At 40.0% G+C, this 25454-nt stretch overlaps 1 long non-coding RNA gene across 1 annotated transcript; it reads right to left on the bottom strand.

The window, feature by feature from the left end:
• Positions 1-4339: 4339 nt before the first annotated feature.
• Positions 4340-4712, bottom strand: LOC120437591. Its single transcript, XR_005611267.1, has 2 exons — positions 4561-4712; positions 4340-4479 (listed from the first exon to the last, which is right to left on the bottom strand). It is a non-coding gene; the product is annotated as an uncharacterized LOC120437591 (long non-coding RNA).
• Between the last annotated feature and the right edge of the window lie 20742 nt (positions 4713-25454).

The following is a 25454-nucleotide window of genomic DNA, read 5'->3' as shown; positions in this document are numbered from 1 at the left end:
AGAATCATTACACAACACTGAGAAGTTATTTTGGATCTGAACAGATGGAAAAGTGTCGGACTGGAGCGCTTTCATAATCAATGTGACCTTTTGGCCCATGAGGTCAGCTCATCATCACCCCCTGTTGGTTATTTTGTGAGCTGAGGTTTCATGCAGGTCACACAAAAGGCTGGAATTTTTTAATAAGAAGGAATAAACATCGTGAAAGTGAAATGAAATGTTTGCAAAGTGAATTTAAATCAAACACGAACTTGTTGTTTAAAAAGAAAATCCCCTGACGGTCGACTTTGTTTTAAAGCCAATAATATCACAGCTGCTGTAGGTTAAAATTAATATTTTTAACTTTTTATGTTCAGTGTTTTCAGAGAGCCTGACAGCACATAAAGAGTTTAGAATTAGTGTTTATTAACTTTTATTTCTTTATTCATTGCTTGTTATTTTTTCCTTTCACAGTAAAAAGTGTCACACTAAGTGGACGTCCACCTCTTCTTATTAATTCATACAGGTTCCAGTTATCACCGCCGCCATCCAGAAAACACTGACATGAGAACACGAATTACAACGTAGAACAGAACTGTAAATTAATAATGGTAAAGGAGGCGGCTCTGAATTAGTCTCGGCCACTAGAGGGCAGCACATACTCGGAAATATCCTTACAGTCATTCACCATTATATCTATCTGGCTGTACTGACATGTTGTCATGGTAATTTTGCAGCAGTGACAAAGATGGACAAGGCAGGTAAACACTACTCAGATGTGATGCCATGTGTGAAATTTAAGAAAATTTAATTATAAAATTGATAGGTTCATAGCATAAACCTATTCGCTGGAACATTCAAGACAATTCAACTACACAGCAAAAGCATTGAACACCAAGCAGAGCTCTTTATGATTCTCGTATACGAGGGAGAGAACTGTGACGAGCGCCGTTCCTTCCGCTCGAACCCCAGTCGCTCTCGTCCGCTCCCCGTAACACTGATCTTTTATCGAGGTTACATGAATATACATAGTTTCATTAAGTCTAAGGAGCTTGGAAAGAAAAGCGTTCTCAGTTCTCAGCTTCTCAGCTTCTCGGATGAGAGGTGAAACGTCTTCAAGCAACTTAAAGAAGTCCAGATGCTTTTCTTTCCAAGCTCCTTAGACTACGATGACCTGGATGACTGAGAACCTTCACAGACGTATAGTTTCATTAACATATGACGTCTACATACACACAAAGAGTACCTTACCTGTGCGTTGTGTAAGTATGTGTGTGTGTGTGTGTGTGTGTGTGTGTGTGTGTGTGCGGGACCCCAAAGCTGGTGCCAGGAGTCTAGCGGTACATCTGAACAAAAGGCTCTTAGACTCAAACAGATATACGTGTGTTTGCTATACCATATATCAGCAAGAGAAGATACGACCTCTCCTAGGAGGTGTGTGATCTATGCCAGAACACTTTGAAGAGGAGTGAATGCACTCCCCTCTTCATGCTACACAGAGTTGTTACAGACATCCTAGGATGAGACATTCTTTCAATATGCCATCAACTATAAACTTCTAAACACAAATGATTACATGTTTCTCAATACAAATGACAATAATAAAATCTAAACCAATCAAAAACCATCACAATTACAACACAGTGTTCAGCGCAGGTTGGAACTGTCCACCCATGCCAACATACTAATAGAAAAACATCAAGTTAGCTAAACTACAACCATGTCTTAAAGACGTAAAAATGTTATGATGGTTTGGACGTGTGCAGAGGAAGAAGAGTGTATATACTGGGAAAAGGGTGGTGAACATAGCTGGACTGGCCATCGGGCATACCGGGCATTTGCCCAGTGGGCCGCTGGCGATTTTTTGTTATTATGGGCCGATGGATTTTTTTTTTTTTTTAGGAATGGTATATATAATGAAAGGTGTTGGATTGGCCAATTGGTCATGATCGACTCTGGGCTGGACCAATTACAGCCGAGGAGGCCGGATGCACCCTCCCCCTTGTTTAGCAATCTTATAGACGAACTAAAGAAAATGGAGAACAAAAAAAGGAAAGGAGGTGTTTATGAAAATATCACTAAATCTGTCATTTATTAATTTTAATATTAATTAATGATCATGTCTCACCTCTAGTGTTCTTGGTCTTAATTTAAGGTTTCTACCATGTGTTGTAGACAGTTCAGGAGGTTAACTCGACCAAGCAGTCTTTTTCTTTTTGCTATGTACTGTTTAAAATCCAGAATAGGGAGGATGGTGTAGGTTTAAGTTTATTAGATTGATACATATATACCAACAAGGCAGTGTACATCAAAGCAGTTGTTTTCATGCAAAGGCTTTATGGTTTTTCCTATAGCGATTGACAGATCACGTGACTTTCTCGCATTGCATTCCGGGAACTGGTGGCAAAACAAGTACCGCATCAAATGCAAGCATTTGCAGCACCGCAAAATGTTCATTCTCCGGTTCCAATACCTTCTTGGTTTTTCTTTGCCGCACAAAAAAGGAATGTACAAAACGAAGGAGAACAATGCCGGACCGTACAAAGACAGACTCAACGAAAAGGCAAAGAAAAGATACGAGGAAAAAATCAAAGGAGTGAAAGGGTCAGACCCTTACGAGCACACAGAGTGGACAAAAGACGTTAGCGTGCTGCCCAACTTTCACCACGCTCAGATTTATAATTATACGGTTCTTGGAGTGAGTGCAAACACTCATGAAGTTTAGTAACTTCAGGTCACTGCAACAAGCCCAGGTACAGTTTACCGACGGATGGGTACAGGACCTTGAAATGCACCGTGTAGAACGAAAGACCATCGTACAAACAAAGGTAAGTTTACCAGTCTCACAAATCGTCTTCATAAATACACATTCGTTAACCGTTTATTAATAGGACCTTTGAGCTCAACGGTAATTAATTAGTAGTGGAAATAATTTCTGGTAGCATTACAGAAATGTAGCAGTGACAATAATATTGTATGTTGTAATCGCACTGGGCAATTAGTGATACAAAACAACTGTTTTATCCTGTGAATAAAAGTATATGTTTTTGTCAATGTACCGTGGTAATAACAGAAGCGAAACGCAATATTCTGTCAGGACAATTCACTATTTATGCACAATAAACAAAGGAGCATAGCGCAACAATTTCTGTTCAGCGCCAGACTTGCTTGTAACCTATATCACCAATTATGTTAAGAAAAATGACGTATTAACTGCTACAAAACACTGACCTTTGTGGGAATGCTTGGAGCAGACTAACATGTGAGCTGGAGTGTTCTGGGACGTTATATTTGGTATATCCAGACCATTCGTTGGCTCTTACTTCAGAAACATGGCTTAAAAAAATTCTCTTCAACGACGTAATCCGATAAAAAAAAACGATCTCTTTACCCGTCGGCTTCCCGTGGCTGTCATGTGACCGGCTATTGCAGTTAATAATACAACAGCTTCTTGCCATTTTTTGGGTTTCTTTTTATCGCTGTGTAACTGAGTTCAATTGAAAGCCTGCGTGCGCTAGTACCTCTTGCCACAAGTTCCCAGAATCCTTTGCGGTTTTAACCCTGAATGACGTCACATTTTCAATCTCTATCCTGGTGGGCCGGTCTCTAGTCAAAATGCCGGGGCCGATTTTTTGTCCCAGTCCAGCCCTGGTGGTGAAGATGGAGCTGCAGGCAGGAGGAGAATCGAAAGACCACAGAGGGTGGTTAGAAGGAGGAGGATGCTGGGATGGAGGCTGATGAGTCACTATGGAGACCACTAAATGGAACATCCAAAAGAAACAGAAAGAATTCAAAGAAAACTGATGTTACTGTAAAAGTCAGTCACACAGCCAGGTATTTCCTCTGGATGGCAGACTAACTGGTTTCTTCTTGTTCTTTTTTTTTTTCATTTATAAAGCAGCTGCTCTGCTGTAACACTCAGTGTTACCAGTAGATGACAGCAGATTTATACTGAGCTTCTCCTTCAGGAGGAGGAATGAACTCAAAAAAAACCTTTTAAATGACCACCACGTGGTGATAGCAGACGGTTTTTCTGCTCCTTCACTGGTCATTCTAAAATTTTAATTAGGCTTTTTTGTTTTTGTTTTGAATAAACAAATACAAAAAGGAGAAAAACTAGTTTTTACTCATTAAAACATTCAAGCTGCTACCAGAAACTGACACCTTTTAAATCTGTTGTTTGTTTGTTTTTCCAATGTCATCTGCTTTATGGTATATTTATTGTTGAGTAAGGAAGTAAAACTCTTCAGCATCAAACACAAGTGATGGTTTTTCAGCAAAGCACACTTTAAAAATATAAGTAAAATATAGAATACACTGTTTGACTTGTATGAGTCGAATTAAGAGAGAAATGAAAGTGTAAAAATCTCTGTAACATGTGGATGTCCTCTGGTCTGAGGTGCTGGGGGGACCAGTTAGAGACCAGCAGCTGGACGTCAGTGGTTGGACTGGTGGACTACTTCAGTGAAGAGTAGACGACGTCTGGCTCTGGTTTAAAGTCTGAACACAAACACACACAGTTCAAACAACAGGAAACATGATTACAAGCTTTGTATTTCAATCCAGACCTCCAGTCTTCACCTCTCTGCATCACACACAGTCCCAGTTCAGACTTTACTGGGAACCAGCTCAGATACAAATCACACTATCCGGTTGTTCAGTCTGACGTCACTAGCCGTGTCTGGGCCTAAACTCTGCTGCAGGTCCATATATCAAATGATCACTGTGGCATTACTGAGAGTTAAAACACTGTCTAAAGTCTTTCATCTTTAATAAAATGATCAGCGTTCTGCTCTACCAGGTGTAACAATTGAGTTTAACATCCAGGCATCCATGAAAACGGAATTTATGACATTTAACGGAGTTAGAAGTTAGCAGGAAGTTAGCTCGCTAGCTTCCATCTAAATACAATATAGCATGTCCTGACTGCAGGGGTTTAGAAACAAATTCAAACGTACAGCTCTGCTATCACTTCCAACATAAATGAAGACAGAAAACTAAACAGCAGTGACGTTTGTAGGGTTACTGAAGTTTGGCTAGCTGGTATATAATGATGTGCTACGTGACCGCTAGCGACACAGCTATGTTAGCATAATATAAACAAGCTAACTTTTTTTCCACTCGATAAAAGTTAACGTGAGTGTTCTCGGTGGTCAGGAACAAATGCAATCGCATGGCACGATGCTGTAAACGGACCAAACTTCAGCCAGGAGAACAACTGAGATAATCCATCCACAATACGAGGTTAGTTATTCATATACTGCTGCATGGGCTGTGCTGTAGTTACATCGTAAGGTTTTAAAAACTGAGCTTAAATAAATGATTAGCGGTAATAAAAGCCGAGGGAGGTCAACGGTGATCACTGACTGTTTTTAGGAGCTTTTTGAGATTAAACAGAAGAAAATACAAAGCATTAAACATGTTAACAACACAAAAGCCATATTAAACGCAGACTACTTTAGGCCCGGAAGTAGGATTCGTCGCGTCATCACTGAACAACCGGATAGGTGCGTCTTTGATTCACAGAACAGAAGTCGAGTCTACGGTAGTGCAACGTCTACGGTGTCTGTAGACCATTACGGCTTTTCATTGGCCCGGAGTCTACGGTGAGCGTAGACACTGTAGACTCGGGCCAATAGGAGCGCCGAAACCCACTGTAGACGACCAATCGTCTGGTCGACGGAAGTTGCGTCACCAAAACAACAACAACACACAGCGAAGAAGCCGGCAAGTCCGCTATTTTTTTGAAATGGAAACTGGCATTTCTTCTATGTTTACGTGAAGTTACAGACTGGATTTAGCGGAAATTACACGACGCTGAATAGCGCATTTAAGCCTTTTTCTTTGTGGTAAATGTTAGCCGCGCGCTAGCCGACATCTAATGTATTACGCCTATTTCTAGTCTTTTCAGTGGCTACAACTGATGATCGCGACATTAGCAATTCATGTTGTAAATCCAGATGCCCATGCACCTCGTCAGCAGGCCTGGTGAGAACTATGGTCTTCACCAAACCTGCACACAGCAGCTGCTCAGCCGAGCCGCTGCCTTCACTCACGCACGGAGGGTATCCACGCGCCTTCAAGTCAACATGATGCTTTCCGTGGCTCGTTACAAACCATCTGAGATATATGAAGTAGTAAGTGTATTTAATATCATACTAGGCAGATTTACCGCACTGCCATTTACTACACATTTACCCGTGTTTGGCTATTGTCAGTACATCTCGCTCGTTGTAAACTTTCTTTAAGTACGTGTAACATTCACAATGATATTGTTGATGGTAACGTGTATGATTCCAGCCTACCTGATAGGCACTTTTGACTTTTTGTAGTTCAGTTCACTGATTGACTACCCTGCAGTGCTGTTTTCCTGTATTCCTGTTTCATCCACTTTAATAAAGTGTCCTGTGTTACAGTAACAGTGAGTTGTGGATTTACTTAATGAATACCTAAGTTGGGCTTTAATCTGCCTTAGACATGTAGACACAACTATGTAGAAACACATAACAGACCTGAACCAAAGAAGCAATGTGTACAAGCAGGCAAAGACAAGTTTTGGAAGTATTTGTACAACACATGCCTCCACAACAACTTCAGTGTATTCTGGAATTGTTTAGTAAACACTAACAGAGCTATTATCTATCTGTTATGTGAGTCAAATTTCCCCAGAATAGTCTTGGTTGACATCAGGTGACTGTGAAAGCCATGGTGTATGATCACGCCTTTTTCATAATCAACTACTCAGTCTATTTGTCACGGGACAAACATAATCTCTCATAGCAAGTTTGTAATGATTTTACAACTCTTTTACCTTTGACAAGTGAACCCTAACATGGCAGCAAAGTGCAACAATGTCTCTCTGTGTAGGGGTCAAGAGTTCAGGGCATGCCTTTAATTTCTTGCCTGTCTGTAAATGACAGTGTCATGGCATGAATAATCCTTCAGATTTTACCAGTAGAAAAGTAAAACAATTACATTGTCTCATCAGGAGAACCTAAAAGACTCCTCTTATGGCTAGTCTTTGCACATAATAATCACAGAAGAAAAGAAAGGAATTGATTTTCAATTGCGCTTAGTTTCAGGAGCCTTTCCAACCTGTTGGTTCAAAAGAGCCAAAAGAAAATCCTCATCGATGTTGGAGTAAAAACTAGATGCTTTTATTGGACTATACACGGATAATGCTTACTGTCCTGTCATTGTAAACCAGTCAAAATACACAAATAACACATTGTGATCATGCTGAAGACCACAGACAGCATTCCAGGCGTCAGGTGAGATAAAGGAGCTGGAAACATCACCTGATAAAGAAAAAACAGACAACAGACTGAATGAATGAAAGAAGGCTTCTTCATTGAACATTTTCCACCAATCACAAGCCTCTTCTTTCACTCTAGACTTTTGACCAATCACCGATCAGGATGAAGCCACAGAGGTGTAACTATTCATTAATCAACTACATTAAATCACATTTTAAAAAGTCAATGATTTGCTGCTTCCAGCTTCTCTCTCTCATATTTAAGCAAAGTTTCTATTTTATTATTAGAGAGTTGTATTTTATGTGTAAATGTAGTCAGATGACTTTAAGTCATGTTAAACATTTTAGTTAAAAACTGGATGCCTGTACTGGTCATAAAGGTAAATATGAAACACTGTGATCATCATCTTAGTTTCATAGCACAAAGAGGAACAACCATCCACTTTAGAGCAGCAGGTGGAGGAGCACACGTTCTTTAGTCCTGTAGCTCTGCTGCTGCTATCTAACAGCAGCAGGTTTACTTCAGACAATGAATGAATACATTCTTTTTCACTTGTCAAGAATTTCTTAATTAATGTGCTCCAAGTGTTGGCAAAAAATAACTCTGCCTGCTTCACTTGAACAGGAAAACTTACTGCTGTTAGTTTTTAATATCTGTGGGATATTTTTTATTTTGTTATCTAATCAAACAAAAATTGACATTTTCTAAGTACCTCAATTGAAATATATTCTAGTCCTGCATAGGGATAGGGTACCGGTATCTGACACAAACGGTAGTAACCAGACCGAAAAGCAGCGCACATTTCGGTGCTTTATTTCGGTGCTTGTTTTCCCTGAGATGTCATACACTTTGGATTCTAGCCAATCATTTTACCTTTCCAAGGATAGTAGGCGGGGCCAGGTACGTACGTTCTTTTAGAGCAGAGCTACAGATCAAAAATGCCTGTCACCAAGGAGGAGCCAAGATGGCGCTCTGAGCAGTCACGTATTGCTGAGCTCTGCGAACCTGACCTTTCTTAAAATATATATTACACACAGTGAACAGAGACTTTATTTACGCCTACGCAATAGTCATCCTTTACTTCTAGTTTTGGTATCTATTTGTGAACCAAAATGAGCAAACCCGAGAAGAGAAAGAACGAATCTAAGAAGCTGCAAGCTAACAGCGGCTCCGTTAGCAAACTTGCTAATGTCAGCCAAGCTGCTCAGTCTTCTCTCGCTACTGAGAAGCCCGCCGACACTAAAAATACTCTCATCGACTCCATGCACGACTATTTGGAGGCAGTTTCCGAACCGCTTCAGTATTCACGGATGGAAGAAGAGTTTCCCCCTCTCCCTATCACTCCATGTGCCTCTCCCGCTGTTAAGCTAAGAAAAGTCGCGGATACGGAGACATCTACGGTTCTCTCCCAGCTCTCATCACTTACCATGTTGATTAACTCGAGGTCGGACACTCTTGAAAAAATGGTGAGTGACAACTCCATAGTCATCTCCGAGATGAAAAAAGCTGTCCAAGAGAACACTGAACATATCACAGCTGTTAAGGAGTCATTTGATGTTGTCTGTGCTGAGTTAAATGATATGAAGAGCAGAGTTGTCAGCGTTGAAGCACAGCTCGAAAAATATAAAGCAATAGCTGAAGCACAGGAAAAGCGCATCTCTCACCTGGAGAGCTATTCACGCCGTTGGAATCTGAAGCTCTACGGTCTGACCGAGAGGGACAAGCAGGACGTGCGGCAGGAGGTGATCAAAGTCTGTAGATCGGTCCTACCGGAGATGCAAGATAAATTCCCCGACGTCGTTGACACCGTCCACCGCATCGGTCCCAAGAAATCCAACAACAACCAACCCAGGGGAATCATCATTCAGTTTACATCCAGGATCCACCGCGATGCTGTCTGGCGCGCTGCTAAGAAGTCCACCTACCTGAAAGGTAACAACCTAAAGCTGGCTGAGGATCTGTCCCCTGACGACCGCGCCCGAAGAAACAGACTCTGGCCCGCTTTGGAAGCTGCGCGCAAAGAAAACAAGCTGGCGTTCTTCGTAGGAGGTCGTGCATTCGTGGAGGGAAAAGAGATTTTTCCACCCCTATAATGTGATCCAAGGTATTTTGAGGTGAAAACTGAAGTATCTTAAGATTAACTTGGTTTCACTGCCGTTCTTTTTTTTTGTTTGTTTGTTTGTTTTTGTTGTTGGACTCATAAAACGATCAGAGTTAAACTGATACAGTTTATTTGTTATAAGTTTATTGGTCTTGAGTTTGGCTGCAATATTTTTGCTGTAATTATTATGAGCAAGCTAAATAAGCTTCTTTTTATTTATTTTTTTATTCTTTTTTGAATAATTAGTTATTTAAATGGAGCAAGTAAATTTCTAATAAGCTCCCCTTCAATGCCCATATGTGAAACGTTTATTTATTTTATTTTATTTATTTTTTACCACATCGGTTTTATTGTTTTAGGCTATTGTATTCTTATTATTATTCAAGTTCACAATTTACTTACTCAGGGGTTGCAGTTCTCATCTTATATAGGACTCTCTTAAGTGACCAGGTTCCCAATTCAACTTTTCTTCATTTATTTGGTCTAAGCTTTTTCTTATTTGTCACTTTTAATTTTTGTTACTATCCTTATGTCTCTGTCTGTTATTTCTTTAAATGCAAGAGGTTTAAGAAACAATGTTAAACGTAAAGCTATTTTTTTGTTTTGCAAGCAGTTCAACTCAGATTTCTGTTTTATACAAGAGTCTCATTCAACAGAACAAGAAAAAACATTTTGGAGATCGCAATGGGGAGATGATCTGTGGATGTCCCATGGTACAGAGCGTGCTGCTGGTGTTTGCATACTTAAAGGAAGATTTAATGGTAAAATATTGAATTCTGACATAGATAAAGATGGTCATTACATTTTTCTAATAGTTGAGGCTGCTCAGTCTATCTATATTTTAGTCAGTGTGTATGGTTTTAACTGTCAGAGGGAGAATAAACTATATTTTGATAGGTTGGAGGAGCGCCTACTGCGCTGGTTATCTAAATATCCCAATTCTTTTATTATTTTTGGTGGAGACTTTAATACAGTGTTTAACAGCTATTTGGACCGATGGCCTTCTAGAAGTTCAGACTCTAACTCATTCATAAGACTGTTTGCACAAAGATTTAACTTAGTCGATTCTTGGAGGGATTCTCATTCATCTCAGATAGCTTACACATGGTGTAATAAGACTCAAATCAGGCACTCACGTATCGATTATTGGCTTATCTCAAAAGATTTAGAAAAAGTTAAAACGGATATTTATCCTACACCACTCTCAGACCACAGAATGGTTAGCTTATCAATCCCGTTGTCATCCTCTCTAATCACTAAAACCTCTTACTGGAAGCTAAATAGCACCATTCTTGAGCATAAAGAAGTGATTTGTGAAGTTCAGAGATTCATTAAACTTTATTGGAATAAAGCTCTCACAGATAATACATTTTGTAGCAACTGGGAACTTTTGAAATATAAAATTGGAAAATTCTTTAGAAAATATAGTAGTGATTTGGCAAAAAAAAGAAGATCTGATGAGACGCAAGTGATACAAAAGATCACATGCCTTACTTCCAAACCAATAGACACTCTCAGTGAATCTGATAAGACAGAACTAGTTGACTTGCAGCATAGGTTAGATGAGATTTACAAACGCAGAGCTGACGGAGCATTTATTCGGTCTCGCAGAAAATGGCTCGAAGAAGGAGAGCAGAATTCAGCCTATTTTTTTCAGACTTGAAAAGCATCAATCTAACACCAACTCCATCCTACAACTAAATATTAATGGGACAATTTCTAATGATAAGGATACCATAGCAAAATATTGTTCAAACTTTTATTGCAAACTTTATTCTTCTAGTTATTGCCCTGAAGCTTGTCAGACTTTTTTTAATTCTTTAGACAAAATTACTCAGCTGAATGAGGAGGATAGTCAGCTTTGCGACAGATCAATTTCTTTGATCGAGGTTGCAGATGCTATAAAACATCTAAAGATTAACAAATCACCTGGAACTGACGGCCTTACTGCTGAGTTTTACAAACAGTTCGCTGACAATTTAGCCCCATTTCTTTTAGAAGTTTTTAAGGAAAGTATGGATAGAGGTGCACTCCCTCCCACTTTATGTCAAGGTTTGATCACCCTCATTCCAAAACCAGGAAAGGATCCTTTGCTCTTAGACAATTGGCGACCAATCTCTTTACTGAATAATGATTATAAGATATTGGCACAAATTCTGGCTAATAGAATGAAACCTGTATTAGATAAAGTTATTGATGAGAGTCAGTCTGGTTTCATGCAGAATCGTCATATCTCAAACAACATAAGATTAATTTTAGACATAATAGATTACCCAGAACTTGTACAGGATGATAGTCTTATTCTTTTTTTAGACTTTTACAAGGCGTTCGACTCCTTGGAGCATGAATTTATTTTTACTGTTTTAAATAAATTTGGGTTTGGTCAATCCTTCTGTAATGCCGTTCGGACACTGTATTCCAATAGTAACAGCTCCATAAAGCTTGCCTCTGGTACTTCCCCAAGATTCTCTCTAAAGCGTGGAGTGAGGCAGGGTTGCCCCCTATCCGTATATTTATTCCTTCTCTCTGTGCAACTCCTTAATTCACACATTAAACTCAGTTCTTTAAAAGGCCTGGTCATTGCTAACCGAGAAATACTCATAAGTCAGTTGGCAGACGATACAGCTCTCTTCCTCAGAGACGCCTCGCAAGTTTCAGTGGCCATTAACAATATACAGCCATTCTCTAAAGCTTCCGGGCTTTCACTCAACCTGCATAAATGTGAACTTCTACCAGTTAAAAGTTGTTTAGCAACTTCAATTCATGGAATACCTGTAAGAAACTCTGTAAGATACCTTGGAATTCAAATAATAAAAAATGAGCAATCCAGATGTTCCACAAACTTCGCTCCTATTATAGATAAATCCCAAAAAATCTTTAATCATTGGCTACAGCGAGACCTGTCGTTGAAGGGAAGAGTTCTGCTATCGAAGGCTGAAGGCATCTCCCGTCTAACCTATGCTGCCCAGTCACTACATGTTGATAATACAACCTGTAAGTCAATTAACAAATTATTATACAATTTTTTATGGAAAAATAAAACTCACTACTTGCGTAAATCAGTAGCTTTAAATTCATATGATAAAGGAGGTATAAATTTTATTGATTTTGGTGCTCTTAACAACACCTTTAAAGTAAACTGGATTAAAAAGTATTTAAAAAATCCCACCTCTATCTGGAACTTTATCTCACATCATGTCTTCTCTAATTTAGGCGGCCTTAACTTCCTACTGCTCTGCAATTATAGTATTCCAAAAATACCACTGAAACTTTCTCACTTTCATCAACAAATTCTTTTGGCATGGGCACTGATTTACAAACACAATTTCTCTCCACAAAACTGTTTTATTTGGAATAACTGCAATATTATTTATAAAAATAAAATGCTTTTTTTAAATAACTGGTTTAATAATGGAATAATCTTGGTTAGTCAGTTATATAAAGAAGATGGACTCCTATATAATTACTCTGAATTCCTCAGGAGATACAATGTACCGATAACGCCTAAAGAATTCTCAATAGTGTTCGATGCCATCCCATCTGGTCTGTCCATGTTACTCAGAAGCTCCCACAGTGCTCCACTACAGGTCACTCCCCCGGATGTGTTACATTCTTCCCTTGGCAATGTTTGCTTTTCCTCTCATAAGTCTATAAATACCAGAATAAGATCTCTCTTTCAGGATGCAATGGTCTCTGTTCCATCAGTCACATTTTATTGGGCCAATTTTGTAACAGATATTGAATGGAAAAAAGTGTGGACTTTACCACAAAGGTTTTTCTTAACGAACAAAATTAAAGAGATTTCCTTTAAGTTGATTCATAGGTTTTACCCCACCAAACAATATTTGTCCAAATTTATGGCTGAAATAAATGTAAATTGTACCTTCTGTCAAGAGCAACCTGAAACAGTTTCTCATTTGTTTTGGTCGTGTAAATTTACATGTAAATTCTGGAAGGACTTCCACAAGTTTATTACTGACTCTGTTCTCCCTAATTTTCAACTATACTATAAGGATGTTATCTTTGGCTATTATAATTTTAAAGACAAGGACAATGATGCTTTCTTCTTTATAAATTTGGTTTTATTTTTGGCAAAATTTCACATACACAAAAGTAAAGTCCTCGGCAGAAAGCCTGAACTTCTTGTACTAAAAATGGAGCTTGCACAATATATAAGGACAATCTCTTCATCAAAAAACACTAAGGCTCTCAAGACTGTTAACATCTGTAACCGTTTGAAACTGCTAACTTGATTTTGACTCTTGCAAACTTTTGTTTATTTGTGTTCCCCTTAATTTAATTTACTTTTTGTACTCACTTTTGTTTCACTGTTCCTGTCACTTTCTTTGTTCCTCATTGTAATACCACATTGTTATACTTTGTGATTCCTGTTTCACTTGACTGTATGTGTAAAATGTGATAAATAAAGTTTAAAAAAAAAAAAAAAAAAAAAAAAATGCCTGTCACTACCCGATCCGTACCGGAAACCCGATCGGTACTCCGCATGCGCGAAAGGTATCTACTTCCGGTCGAAGCGTTTTACGATAGTTATGGGTCAGAGTATCTGTTAAGATGTTAAGAATAATAAGTGTCTCTTAAAATGTTTCCGATAATGAAACGTTTAATATAATGTAGACAAAAACAAAAAAATAAAAAGATAGTTACGAATCAGGACTCCCCGATCCTTACTGCGCATGTGCAAAGTCGGACCGTACAAATCGGGTCTACCCGATCCGTACTGCGCATGTGCAGGGGTTTTCTTCTTCTACTGTTCGTTTAATGGCAGTTTACTCCCCAGTGTACGAGGATATCGACACCTGCTGACCAAACGAATGAACCGTATTTTAAACTGAAGCAGCGTCATTACAAACGCATGTTTAATTTGATTTAGTGATAGTCGAGTGTTTTTATGCTTGTCTGTGCGAAGAGGATTGTTGGAATAGTGATGATGATGTCCGCTATCACTGTCAGTTGTCAGTAAACACTTAATCTGACTGATGAATCTTTACGTGACACATTAATAAGTCAGTATTATTAAGTCTGTAATTCGGCACCGTTCTTCTTATTTTACGGCGCTGTTGTTCAATCAGGGGAAGCTCTCTGTTGAGGAGAAAAGCATGAATTTGTTTGTATACGGATTATCCACTGTTTAAATGTCCCGGGCAGTCGAAAATGAGGCAGAGCTGTTGAGAAATGCTAGGAGCTAACTGGGCGCTAACCGTATCATTCAAATATATTGAATGTCGCAATGTTGGCAAAGAGAGGAAGTGACGTAAGATTTGCGCATGCGGGGTACCGATCGGGTTTCCGGTACGGATCGGGTAGCGACAATGCCCAAGGCGAAGCGGTCAAAAGTCTGGCTGTACTTCACAGCAAAAGATGCAAACTCAGCAGCTTGCAACAAGTGCTTTAAGCTGATACTGTGATACTGTCAAAGGAGGTAACACCTCGACTCTGACGACGAACAGCATTTTTTTAAAAGCCGTGAAATGCGCCGTATTTGATAGCTTGCTGCGAGACCTCACACCGTGCACATCTACTGCGGGTGGGTTGCCTGTTATCGGACCCGGAGTTAGCAACATCCCCCAAAAACCCGAAGAGTAGAGTCCTGGCCCCTAGCCCTGCCAGTGTAGCAGAAATGATGACGGATGATGATGGCAGCAGCAGCCGTTCTTCTCTGCGTGAGTAGCTTAATGTTGTTCGTGTGTAATTAACGTTGAGTACGCTAACCACGTTATTACATTAATGCATGTAAGGTGAACTAGCAAACACCGTCGTAGTTACATGCGGCTGTTGTTAAAATCTCCCAGTTGTTTTAATCTTTGGGCTGAAGGAGGGACAATACTCGGTGTATACATGCTCAATCAACAATATTTTATTTTCATACAATTCAACACTTATGAGCATAAGAACCATCATGATGGGGAGAGATGCCTGAAGAGGGTCACAGCATGTCTCAAAATGGTGACGGGTTAGTCAGCCTTTTATAGCCTCTAGTAGCCCCCACCTAGTCGTAAAAGCCTAAACATTCACATTCTTTCTCTCTTACGGCGCCTAAGTTATGACCTCGGCTCCCTGTCTTTCTGCTCTCTGTAAAGGTGGGGGTATGGAATGTGGTCTTTTCTCTTCTATTATAGGCACAAGGTCTTCTGCACACAACATTGTCTTCATGATTCAGCAGTATGAAATGTCAAGAAACAGTGTAACACATTCAACAGTGTCGAGTAATACAGGTCAATCCAATAGATCTAATGATTTTCACACTCTTTTAAGTCAGAAGTATAATGCAAACTAAAACTACATACTGATCACACACTCTATATTAAGGGGTATAATATGATCTACAGCAGTATCATAATTCAACTACTTTGATTACAGATATAAGGTAACATATGATAACAGAATAATCTCACAATTCCCCCTTTTGATCTCTTTTTTTAAGAGATCACTTATAACATACACTCCAGCGTTACAAGGTCCAGTTCTTCTTGGTCCTGAGGCCCTCTGTCCCCCTTTAACGGGTGGACCATACGTGGGATGACCTCTGTGTTTACGCAGTTCAGATGCAAGAAAAATTAGATTTACACCCATAACAGCAGTTACAGATGACACTCCCATCACTCCCAGTTCTCCCACAGCTTTATTTTGGTGCTACAGTTTCCCACTCCCATTTTTGGTGCCACCTTATACCTTTCAAATGTACTCAGACTAGAACCTCTGTCTAAGGAGCTTTTAACCTTTATTTTTATTGCTGCAGCTACCAGTATCTTCCAGTCGGGTGATTCTCAGCTTCTTTCTTCGACCTCAGGGGTTAGACCACCCTTCAGTCGTTGCACAGATCAGGGGATTATTCTGCCCCGATTTCAAACAAAGATCTGTGTATTTTGGGGTCACAGCCGTGTCCCCCTTTTTGCCAAGAGCCTCTCGAACCTCGTTGGTCTGGTGTTCCTAGATTTTCGCCAACCCCTTCATGGTTATTGCTGTGTTTATGGGATCCATCCTCTCGAGGAGCCCAAACGCCATGACATTTGACCCCAGTTGCTGTCTCGGCAGTCCCTACATCTGTGTCTGCTGCGAAAGATCCTCATATCTCCGTGTCCTCGTCTGGTGTCTGTTCCTTTCTCTGCAAGAGACAGAAAACCAAAACACCTCTCTCCCCAGCCTTGATAATCTAATGTTGTTATCCATTGTTCTTCTAGTGATTCAAAAACAAATTAACCATTTTTATTCTAACACTATAAGCTTAAGTTTTACCATACCTAAATTATTAAACACACAAGTAAAGTCATAAAATGTTCATAAAACCATTGTTTGATGTTCAGACTCAACTTCCACTCCCCCCTTTTTGACACACTCCCATGTGTCAATTCACCGGAGCTAGAAAAGGAAGTATCAGAAATTCTTCTCTCGAGTACCGTTGCTCCAGCCTTGTCATCCTGTGTCGGGAATAAAATCAATTTAATTCTCACGTTAGATCTGTTAAACACCTGGCTCTGCCCAGGACTGCATCTGCAGAACTACCTAGAAACAAAATCTCTGTGTTAGTATGAACTACACATTTGTCACCCCTTTGTACCCACTGTTTTTAAATCTGTTAATTAGAATCCTTAAACATGAAGTGAACTGTGTCCACAACAAGTCAACACAGCTGTAAATGTGGCCAATTATCAATCAATTAACATTCAATAACAAAATGATTATTTTATGCATGCTTTAGTCAACCACTCACCCTGAGGATCTTTAATCCCAGAAAGTTCCCTTCTCCACATGTAATAAAGTCTGTCATCCTTCCATGCCCTGGTAACTGGTCCATCCAGAGCTGTAACATTTTGAAATATACATACAACAAGCCAAACCACACCTTGGTCACACCAACCCTTTTCCCATCTGAGGATATCCAACGCCATCCTAGTGGTTTGCCAAATTATGATTATTCAGAACTCCTTTCTGTCTCTAAGTTTTGGAAAATTTTATGCTTGTTGTTAAACTTTTAATTAACCTCCTTTGGTGGTAAAAACTGTTGGTGTGGTCAAGTGGGAGCTATGGGAAACAAAAGCTCAGGACAGAACAGTTATCAGTCATGTACTTTATACAAAATTTGCATGTTTTATTTCATATTGATTCTCTGAGTTTAAGGGTATCTTTTATTTTGAATTTAATTTTGAATGTGGCAAGACATTCCTAAATATTGTTAAAGTTTTGGTACTTTTCCTTTATAAACCTTAATTAACTTTTTACAGTGGCCTGCTATGGTTAATAGCAACCTATTCCAGTCATAAGTGATATCAAAAGTTTTCTCCACTGTAGCATTTGGCATTCCCAATAATATAACATGATACCTTAATCAAAACACAGCTAATAAAGCACAGTTTTTCTTAATGCAAACATCAGTGACTCAAAATTAGCAATCAAAGGGTTAAATCTGCAGTTCCACACTCTCATGTGAAGCTACCGTCTCCTCCTCCAGTCTCTCTTATCCTCCTGCTCCTGCAAAAACAAAACAAAACAAAGCGAAACATCCACCCTCTCTTGCCGGCTGGGTGAATTGTTTGTCAGCATTTACTAATCCTAAAGTTCGTGCAGTCTTTGTCTCAGTATCAAGTCAGTCCATCACAGTCCAGTCACATACATTCATTCACACACATTCATACCAGATGTTGCTGATAATGGAGTCTCACGCGTGACCTATTCGAGCATCCATCACCAGCAAGATGACGTCATCATTTTAAAGGAAACTAGTCCTTGTCTTTTGGACTGGATTGACTCGCTGCAATCCTTTTAGGCTCAGGACTTCTCATCTGATCAGTGTCCCATATGAGTGAATTTCTCCAAAGCCCATTATAATCATGGAGAAACACACTTTGCAACTGTTTACAGTAATAATTTTATAGCGCTTTAAATTTCAATCTTTCAGGCCTGGTTTAAAGAGCTGATTGTTAAATCATGAACTCACAAAATATCACCACCGGTGGATCACACCTCTCAGATTTTCTTATCTCAGTGCACTGTAACAAAAACGAAAACCGACGTAACCAACAAAATACTAATAAAAACAACACAAACTAGGACCCGTTGCAGACATGTCCAAACATAAAATCATCCCTCTCTCGCTTAGAGAGAGAACACAAGCCAAAGCTCACTGATAAAATCAAGCTAGCGCTAAGCAAAACCAAAAAATCAACCAGAAATTCACAGGAACGTTTTGCTTCCTGCCGGGACAATATTGTGTAGGAATGAGAACCTCAGGTAGCATAGCACCTTTGTTCCTCCTTGAATTAAATCTCAATCACAGAAAATGCCGTACTCCGACCTGAAACTTACACTATTAATTCATCATTTTCACTCTGTGCCACTGTTCCTCACCAGGCTGTGTGAAGCACAGCAAAGAATTCAGTCAAGGCCTTGAACCATAAACAGACATCACGCACAGACATTGTTTTCATAACCAAACTGTTTTAGACCTTATTCCTTAAGTCTACATAAATGTCCTTTGGGTGACATAAAACACATTCTAAATAATCAACGATAATCAATGGCTCCTCATAAAAATTATGTATTGGCATATTTGTGTGCAGCATTTTGCATATCAGCATAAGCATTTGTTAGCAAAGCATTCTTCATTGCATCAGCGTGTGTGTGTGTGCGCATCACTCTTCGTTGCACAAGCGTGTGCATGTGTATGTGTATGTGTGTGGATCACTTCTCAGTGAATCAGCATTTCAATGTGTGTGTGTGTGTGTGTGTGTTCATCACTTTCCTGTTCTGGTGTCTTGGGTAAACCACGGCCTGAAGCATGCCCTGGGGTCCTGCCCTCCTCCTTTTCAGTCTATTTGCGACCATTGCTGCTGCTGCTGCTGCTCAAAGTTCTGTCCATCCTGGTTCTGACCCCAATTGGGGCAGTCCTTTCTCCAATGTCCATGCTCACTGCAGGTGAAACCTGCATCTTCTTCTGTGTTTTTGTCCATTCTGAGGTGCCTTTTGACCTCAGTTGCTCCTCCTGTCTCTGTCACGCCCATTTTGCTGCCGTGTTGGTCCATCACTGTCCTGCACAATGTAAATGCAGAGTTATCAAGGTCAGCATTCTTTTGCTCGGCCTTACTTTTCATTCGGGCTTGGCGGGCGTCTCGTCACAGCTCTGTCAGCTGAAGCTGTCTGAGAATTTTCCCCCGTGTAGTGAACCGGGCCTTAGGTTTTAGTGCTCTCCGTCTCTGCTGTATGAGATCGCATTCCTGCAGCACTGTTGACCTTTTCAGGTTGTTGTTGTGGGTCCAGCTGTTGCAGCATTTGGTCAGGGTCACGTATAGGGGAGAGCAGGAGTCCAGGTCAGCCTCGGCTTCCAGGGCCGGCAAAGCAGCCTGTAATTAAACATAAAGAAAAAACAAAAACAAAAAACAAAACAAAACAAAACAAAAACAAACAGAAGTGTACGAACAGGAAAATGATGTTGTGTTGGCTGTGTTACAACGAGAGGGGAGAAACACCAGGCCAGGCCCTGAGTCAGCCTTCTCTCCCCCCCTTTTTTTTTTTTTTTTCTCTCACGATATATTCAACTCATAACTCACCAAGTTGACAGGACAACATGCACATGTTCAAATTCTTAAGATCATGTTTAAATTCACAAAAGAGAATTTTCTTTCCATCAGTAATCACTTGTGTTGTTCAATCATCAGAAAACATCTCACAATTTGACTCTTAACCACTAAATTTGTTGTTTCATCACTGGTTGGTCATACCAGTCTCTTTATTTTCTTTTTCTTTGAAGCTAAATTGTTGTCCTGCAACCCAGAGGGTTTATTTGTTAGTAATGGATAAACTTCATCATTAAAAACAACAGGTGTATGTTAATTTTGCTGCTTTTTTAACCTTGCTGGAAAATCTTCACATGTTCATGAGTGTAAGCTGTTTCTTCATTGCATGTGTGTGCATTTGTAGGCAGGTTAATTTTAACTCTTTCTCAAACTAGGCGTTACCTTAAAAGGAGCCTTTCTCTCACATTTCTCTGCTTGTGTGTGTTTTTGTTTCACCTTTTGTTGTGATGCTCCGGACGCCTTCCCAACCTCCACAAGTCTGTTGGCCCCAATTTTGTGTTAAAACTTCTCTTAATTTCTCCTCTAATTCTCTCCTCGCTGCTGTCTGTTTCACAGCTGCTGATTCTTGCTGGGTGTGGTTCCCATTACTATAATTTTGCTTCGGCCGCTGTGCTTGTGGGGGCAGTTGGTCCAGGTCCGTAGCTTCCTGTATTAACACACTAAGAGATTTATTTAATATCATTTTCATCACTGTTAAACAGATAAGCAGGCAACACGCCCACCTTGACAGCGCAAACTGCACGTCAGTCTCCCAACACATTCCTCTCTCTGCTTCTCAATAATTCTCCACTACACACCTCTTACTATCTCTCACTCCTTTTTTTTTTTTTTTATTAAGATTACACCACAGAGTAATGCACCCAATTATGCCCGTCTGTCTCTATGTGGCTCCAAATTCCCTCTTTGTTCGTAATTTCACGCTATCAGGGGACAGGCACACAACAATTTTAACCACTGAAACGTCACTGAAACGAGGACTCTAACCTCTATTTTAAGAAATGAGGACTCTAACCTCGGTTTTCTTTTTGACTACTATAGAACTCAACCTTAGATGACAAAGCATTCTCTTGTTCTATTCCAGAATAAATGTGAACCCGTGTTTACACGGCCGTTCCAGTGTTACTCTGTTATCGTTTGAGGGCCCTGAGTTCTCAGGTGATAAGCCTGGACCTCCAGACGACGCTGGTCCGTACGCCGCGTCCAACGTATGGTGGGGGAGCCAACCCCAGGGCAAAATTAATTTCCACAGGTACACTAGGTATCAACCTTTGATCCTAAAATGTGTCTTTACTCTAGTGTCCTCCTAATCACACATCAACCGCCACTGTCACTGTGTTCACGCTTCACACACGGAAACACACCCAGAGCGCGTCTCACACGCAGAAACACACACAGAAACCTCTGAGCTCACCTTTGAAATGCAAGCGCACCACAAGTCAGACTCTATTTCACCTCTATTTCATATGCTAAACTTTGGTTGCGTCTTAGAAGTTTTCCCCGTTTCTTGCAACAGAAGCCAGTCTTAGACAAAGTTAAATGTGGAAGGTAACGTGGGCTGCAACTAGACTCAACGTAGTATATTATTAGTATCTTGCTAGAAGCAGTTCCTATGACACACTGGAATTCAGCCTCAACTTATGTTGTTAGTATCTTGCGCCGAAAACCAGACACCGACAAATTTAATGTGAAAATACGTGTAACTCAGCGAACAGATTAATTTGGAAAGCCCAATATGCACATTTGGTATTTATAATACAACAGGCTGTGCTTACCTTTTTGTTTAGGCCGGCCCTCTGTTCACCTCGCCCCACGATCTCACCACAGGCCAAATCTGCCCTTCCTCAGCACACCAAAGATCCGGGTCACCGGGCACCAAGTTGTTAAAATCTCCCAGTTGTTTTAATCTTTGGGCTGAAGGAGGGACAATACTCGGTGTATACATGCTCAATCAACAATATTTTATTTTCATACAATTCAACACTTATGAGCATAAGAACCATCATGATGGGGAGAGATGCCTGAAGAGGGTCACAGCATGTCTCAAAATGGTGACGGGTTAGTCAGCCTTTTATAGCCTCTAGTAGCCCCCACCTAGTCGTAAAAGCCTAAACATTCACATTCTTTCTCTCTTACGGCGCCTAAGTTATGACCTCGGCTCCCTGTCTTTCTGCTCTCTGTAAAGGTGGGGGTATGGAATGTGGTCTTTTCTCTTCTATTATAGGCACAAGGTCTTCTGCACACAACATTCTCTTCATGATTCAGCAGTATGAAATGTCAAGAAACAGTGTAACACATTCAACAGTGTCGAGTAATACAGGTCAATCAAATAGATCTAATGATTTTCACACTCTTTTAAGTCAGAAGTATAATGCAAACTAAAACTACATACTGATCACACACTCTATATTAAGGGGTATAATATGATCTACAGCAGTATCATAATTCAACTACTTTGATTACAGATATAAGGTAACATATGATAACAGAATAATCTCACACTGTCTTCTTGTTTGATGGCAGATACTCCCTTCACCCTGGCCAAAAAGGCTAAAATGACCAAAGAAAAAGTGGGAAACAGCTAAACATGAGAGGTTTTTGGACAAAGTTTGTGTTTTTTCCATTGTTTAAGCACTGCTTCCAGCCAAGAGTGATACCATATATGCCCTATAGCTGCAGAAAAGGCTAACATATTTGAAATAATCCTTCTTTATCTGATACTGGACCTCTGTGCAGTGTAACAGCAGTCTGGCGAGGAAGGAGCGACTACCAGGTCCAGCGAGTGTGTGGTGTGGGGGTTAGCCGAATAACCCGAAGCTAGTCGGTTAAATCCAACAACAGACCTTTATTCACTGTCAGCACCATTATACCTTATGAGCCAGGTCTCCACAGCTGTAATGATAATAATCATAATGGATTGGATTTATATAGCGCTTTTCAAGGCACCCAAAGCACTTTACAATTCCATTATTCATTCACTCTCACATTCACACACTGTACTTGTTTTGGCATACACACCCGGAGATTGGTATTGCCGGTGCCAGCTTGTTACAACAGTACGGTGTTCTTTTAGAAAAAGGAATGCGAGCAGCATGGAATGGCTGCCGCTAACAACACACACCCACTAGGAGACTCCCACACTTATTACAATAGTAGGGCAACCCCCTCTAGTGGTGCTATAACCCAAAAGGGTTGTTACAGCAGCGCCTCAGCTCATCCTCTGTGTGAAGCCAGATGTTTAATCATTTGTTATCATCAGAGCTGTGTATTGTATATAATGTATACTGTATATTCTGCTGTCCAGATCTCCTTTAAAGAAGAAAAATAAACTTTTTTATAAAAACAGCTTCTTTCTGACAGAGATGAGTCTTAACATGATTCACTTAGCGTAGCTTAATGGCTGAAACTTGTATTAATAATAAGTAGCAGCTGTACCTCTGCTCTTCTTTGGTTTGATGACTGTTTTTCCATAAGTGACGTCTTCAGTTCTCACTGCTGAGTCGACTGCAGCTGGATCAGTCTCTGCACAGTAACACATAGAAATATAAATGGAGATAGAGCAACAACTGAATCAGTACAGCAATGTTCCCTCTAACCTGCGCACGTGCGCAATTGTGCACTGCTGGCAGGTCTCTGCGAACAGAAACATTTAGTTTAACATGACATTTAAAATGTACCATGTTGACCAATCAAAAAATGATATGGCAACAGGACATTTACTTGTTTAGGAAGGGGGAAGTTTTAGGAGTGACGGCGGTGTTTTGAGTTTTGAGAGATTTGCAACGTTTAGCGTGTTTGGAGTCTGACATTAGTGTGTTGTCTTGTGTAGTTAGTGTGTAGTGTAGTCAATAGTTTTGTTGTGTGTGTCAGAACAATGAGGCGACTGCTGAATGTTACAGGTGTTACAGCAGTGATACATCTCCTGTTGTCAGGCCTGCAGGTATCAGGCTGTTGTTCTACTTTATCTCATAGTGGACAGAAATTATTTTTGGAGTAGCACAAATAATTTGTGTGGCATCAAATTTGATGCAGAACAGCTGATTGTTCTGTAAATAGTTTGAAATGTTTATTTTAAAAAATGCCTTGGATGCATTTTTAGGTAAACAGCTGCAAAAAACGTTGTTGTTTGCAAAACACGACATTGGTCATTATATACTGTATTTTGCAGACAGAGAGTTGCAGACTCTCTCCCAGACCACAGACTCATAATACAAGTCAGAGCTTTATATAAAAAAGAGAAAGTTGTGTTTTCAAAATGGGAGTTCAAGTTATTTTTACTTCCAATAGTGTTAACATACTACACAGGTCATGAACAGGATTTTTTAAAACTTTCATTGTAAGTGGGCTAAAGCAGTTAATTTAAAGTGGTCTAACACAAATGTAAATGCTGTAGTTTGATTATTTTAATAAACCATGTAACTTGGATGGATTAGATGCTGGCGTGACCACAGTGCACACGTCTGATGTTGCTCACAGTGGTCCAAGGGATCGCTCAGGGAGTTTGTGTGTTCGCTCAGACACATGAAAAATTAGAGGCAACATTGAGTACAGATATGGCAAAATGTTACATCACAACCCTCACAGACTGGTGTATAAACTATCAGTCTCTGCACAGTAAAACACACACACACACACACACACACTGGTGTATAAACTATAAGACTGCTTGCTGCCACATATTATGTCTTTGTATCAACGACTTCCCATCAGGATGCACTCGGAGCGTTAGAGTATCCCCTCAGACCTCTACAGCTGTCCTCTGCACCCGGCTCCATACTTTCTACTCATACGACTGCAGCCAGCATCACATTCATCAGATTTGCAGTTGACTGACGGTGGTGGGGCTCATTTCTGGAGCCAACGAGTCCACCTAGCGACTGTCTCAGTGGTTCAGAGAAAACAACTTGTTGTCCAGGACACGAGAACTGATCAATGACTTCATTGTAATTAAGCACTTAATTATCAGTGTGAACTGCATAGAGAGGGTCACAGAGAGGGTCACAGAGAGGTCACAGTTTCTGTGATTTTAAACAACAAGAGCCTGAACGTCTGCCTTCTTTACCACAGAGGTATGAAGGTGCATTACATGAACGTGCTCAGTGTAAATAAGGGGTTGTCCAATTTGGGAAAATTTGGTAGGATGTAGTTTTTGTTTGTAAAGTTATTCTATAGTTTTCATGACTATTATGATGGATAGTTGCACTGTTGAGTGGTGGACTATTTTAAAGACTGATGGGGTTTCACACTGTTTTTCTTCTCTTAACACCTCTGCTGTGAACCAACGAGTGACTGGATATAACTATGAAGTGTTTCTGTGAAAAACTAAAGTCTCTTCAACTGAGCTGACAACTTTGTACAAGACTTTACCGCAGAGATTAGATTAGATACAGAAGATATAATAGAAATAAATAAGAATACCAGTTAATATTGTGACTCTGATGCACAGTGATTATTGCACAGCTGAATATAAAAAAATATTGTATGCTAATGTATAGCTTCAAGCTGTAGAAGTGAAGAAGAGCAGCTTTACCT

The sequence above is a fragment of the Oreochromis aureus genome, linkage group 3 (genome assembly GCF_013358895.1).
Source record: "Oreochromis aureus strain Israel breed Guangdong linkage group 3, ZZ_aureus, whole genome shotgun sequence".
Lineage (NCBI taxonomy): Eukaryota > Metazoa > Chordata > Actinopteri > Cichliformes > Cichlidae > Oreochromis > Oreochromis aureus.
Note: the sequence above shows the minus strand (reverse complement) of the source record. Positions and strands in the feature narration are given on the sequence as shown.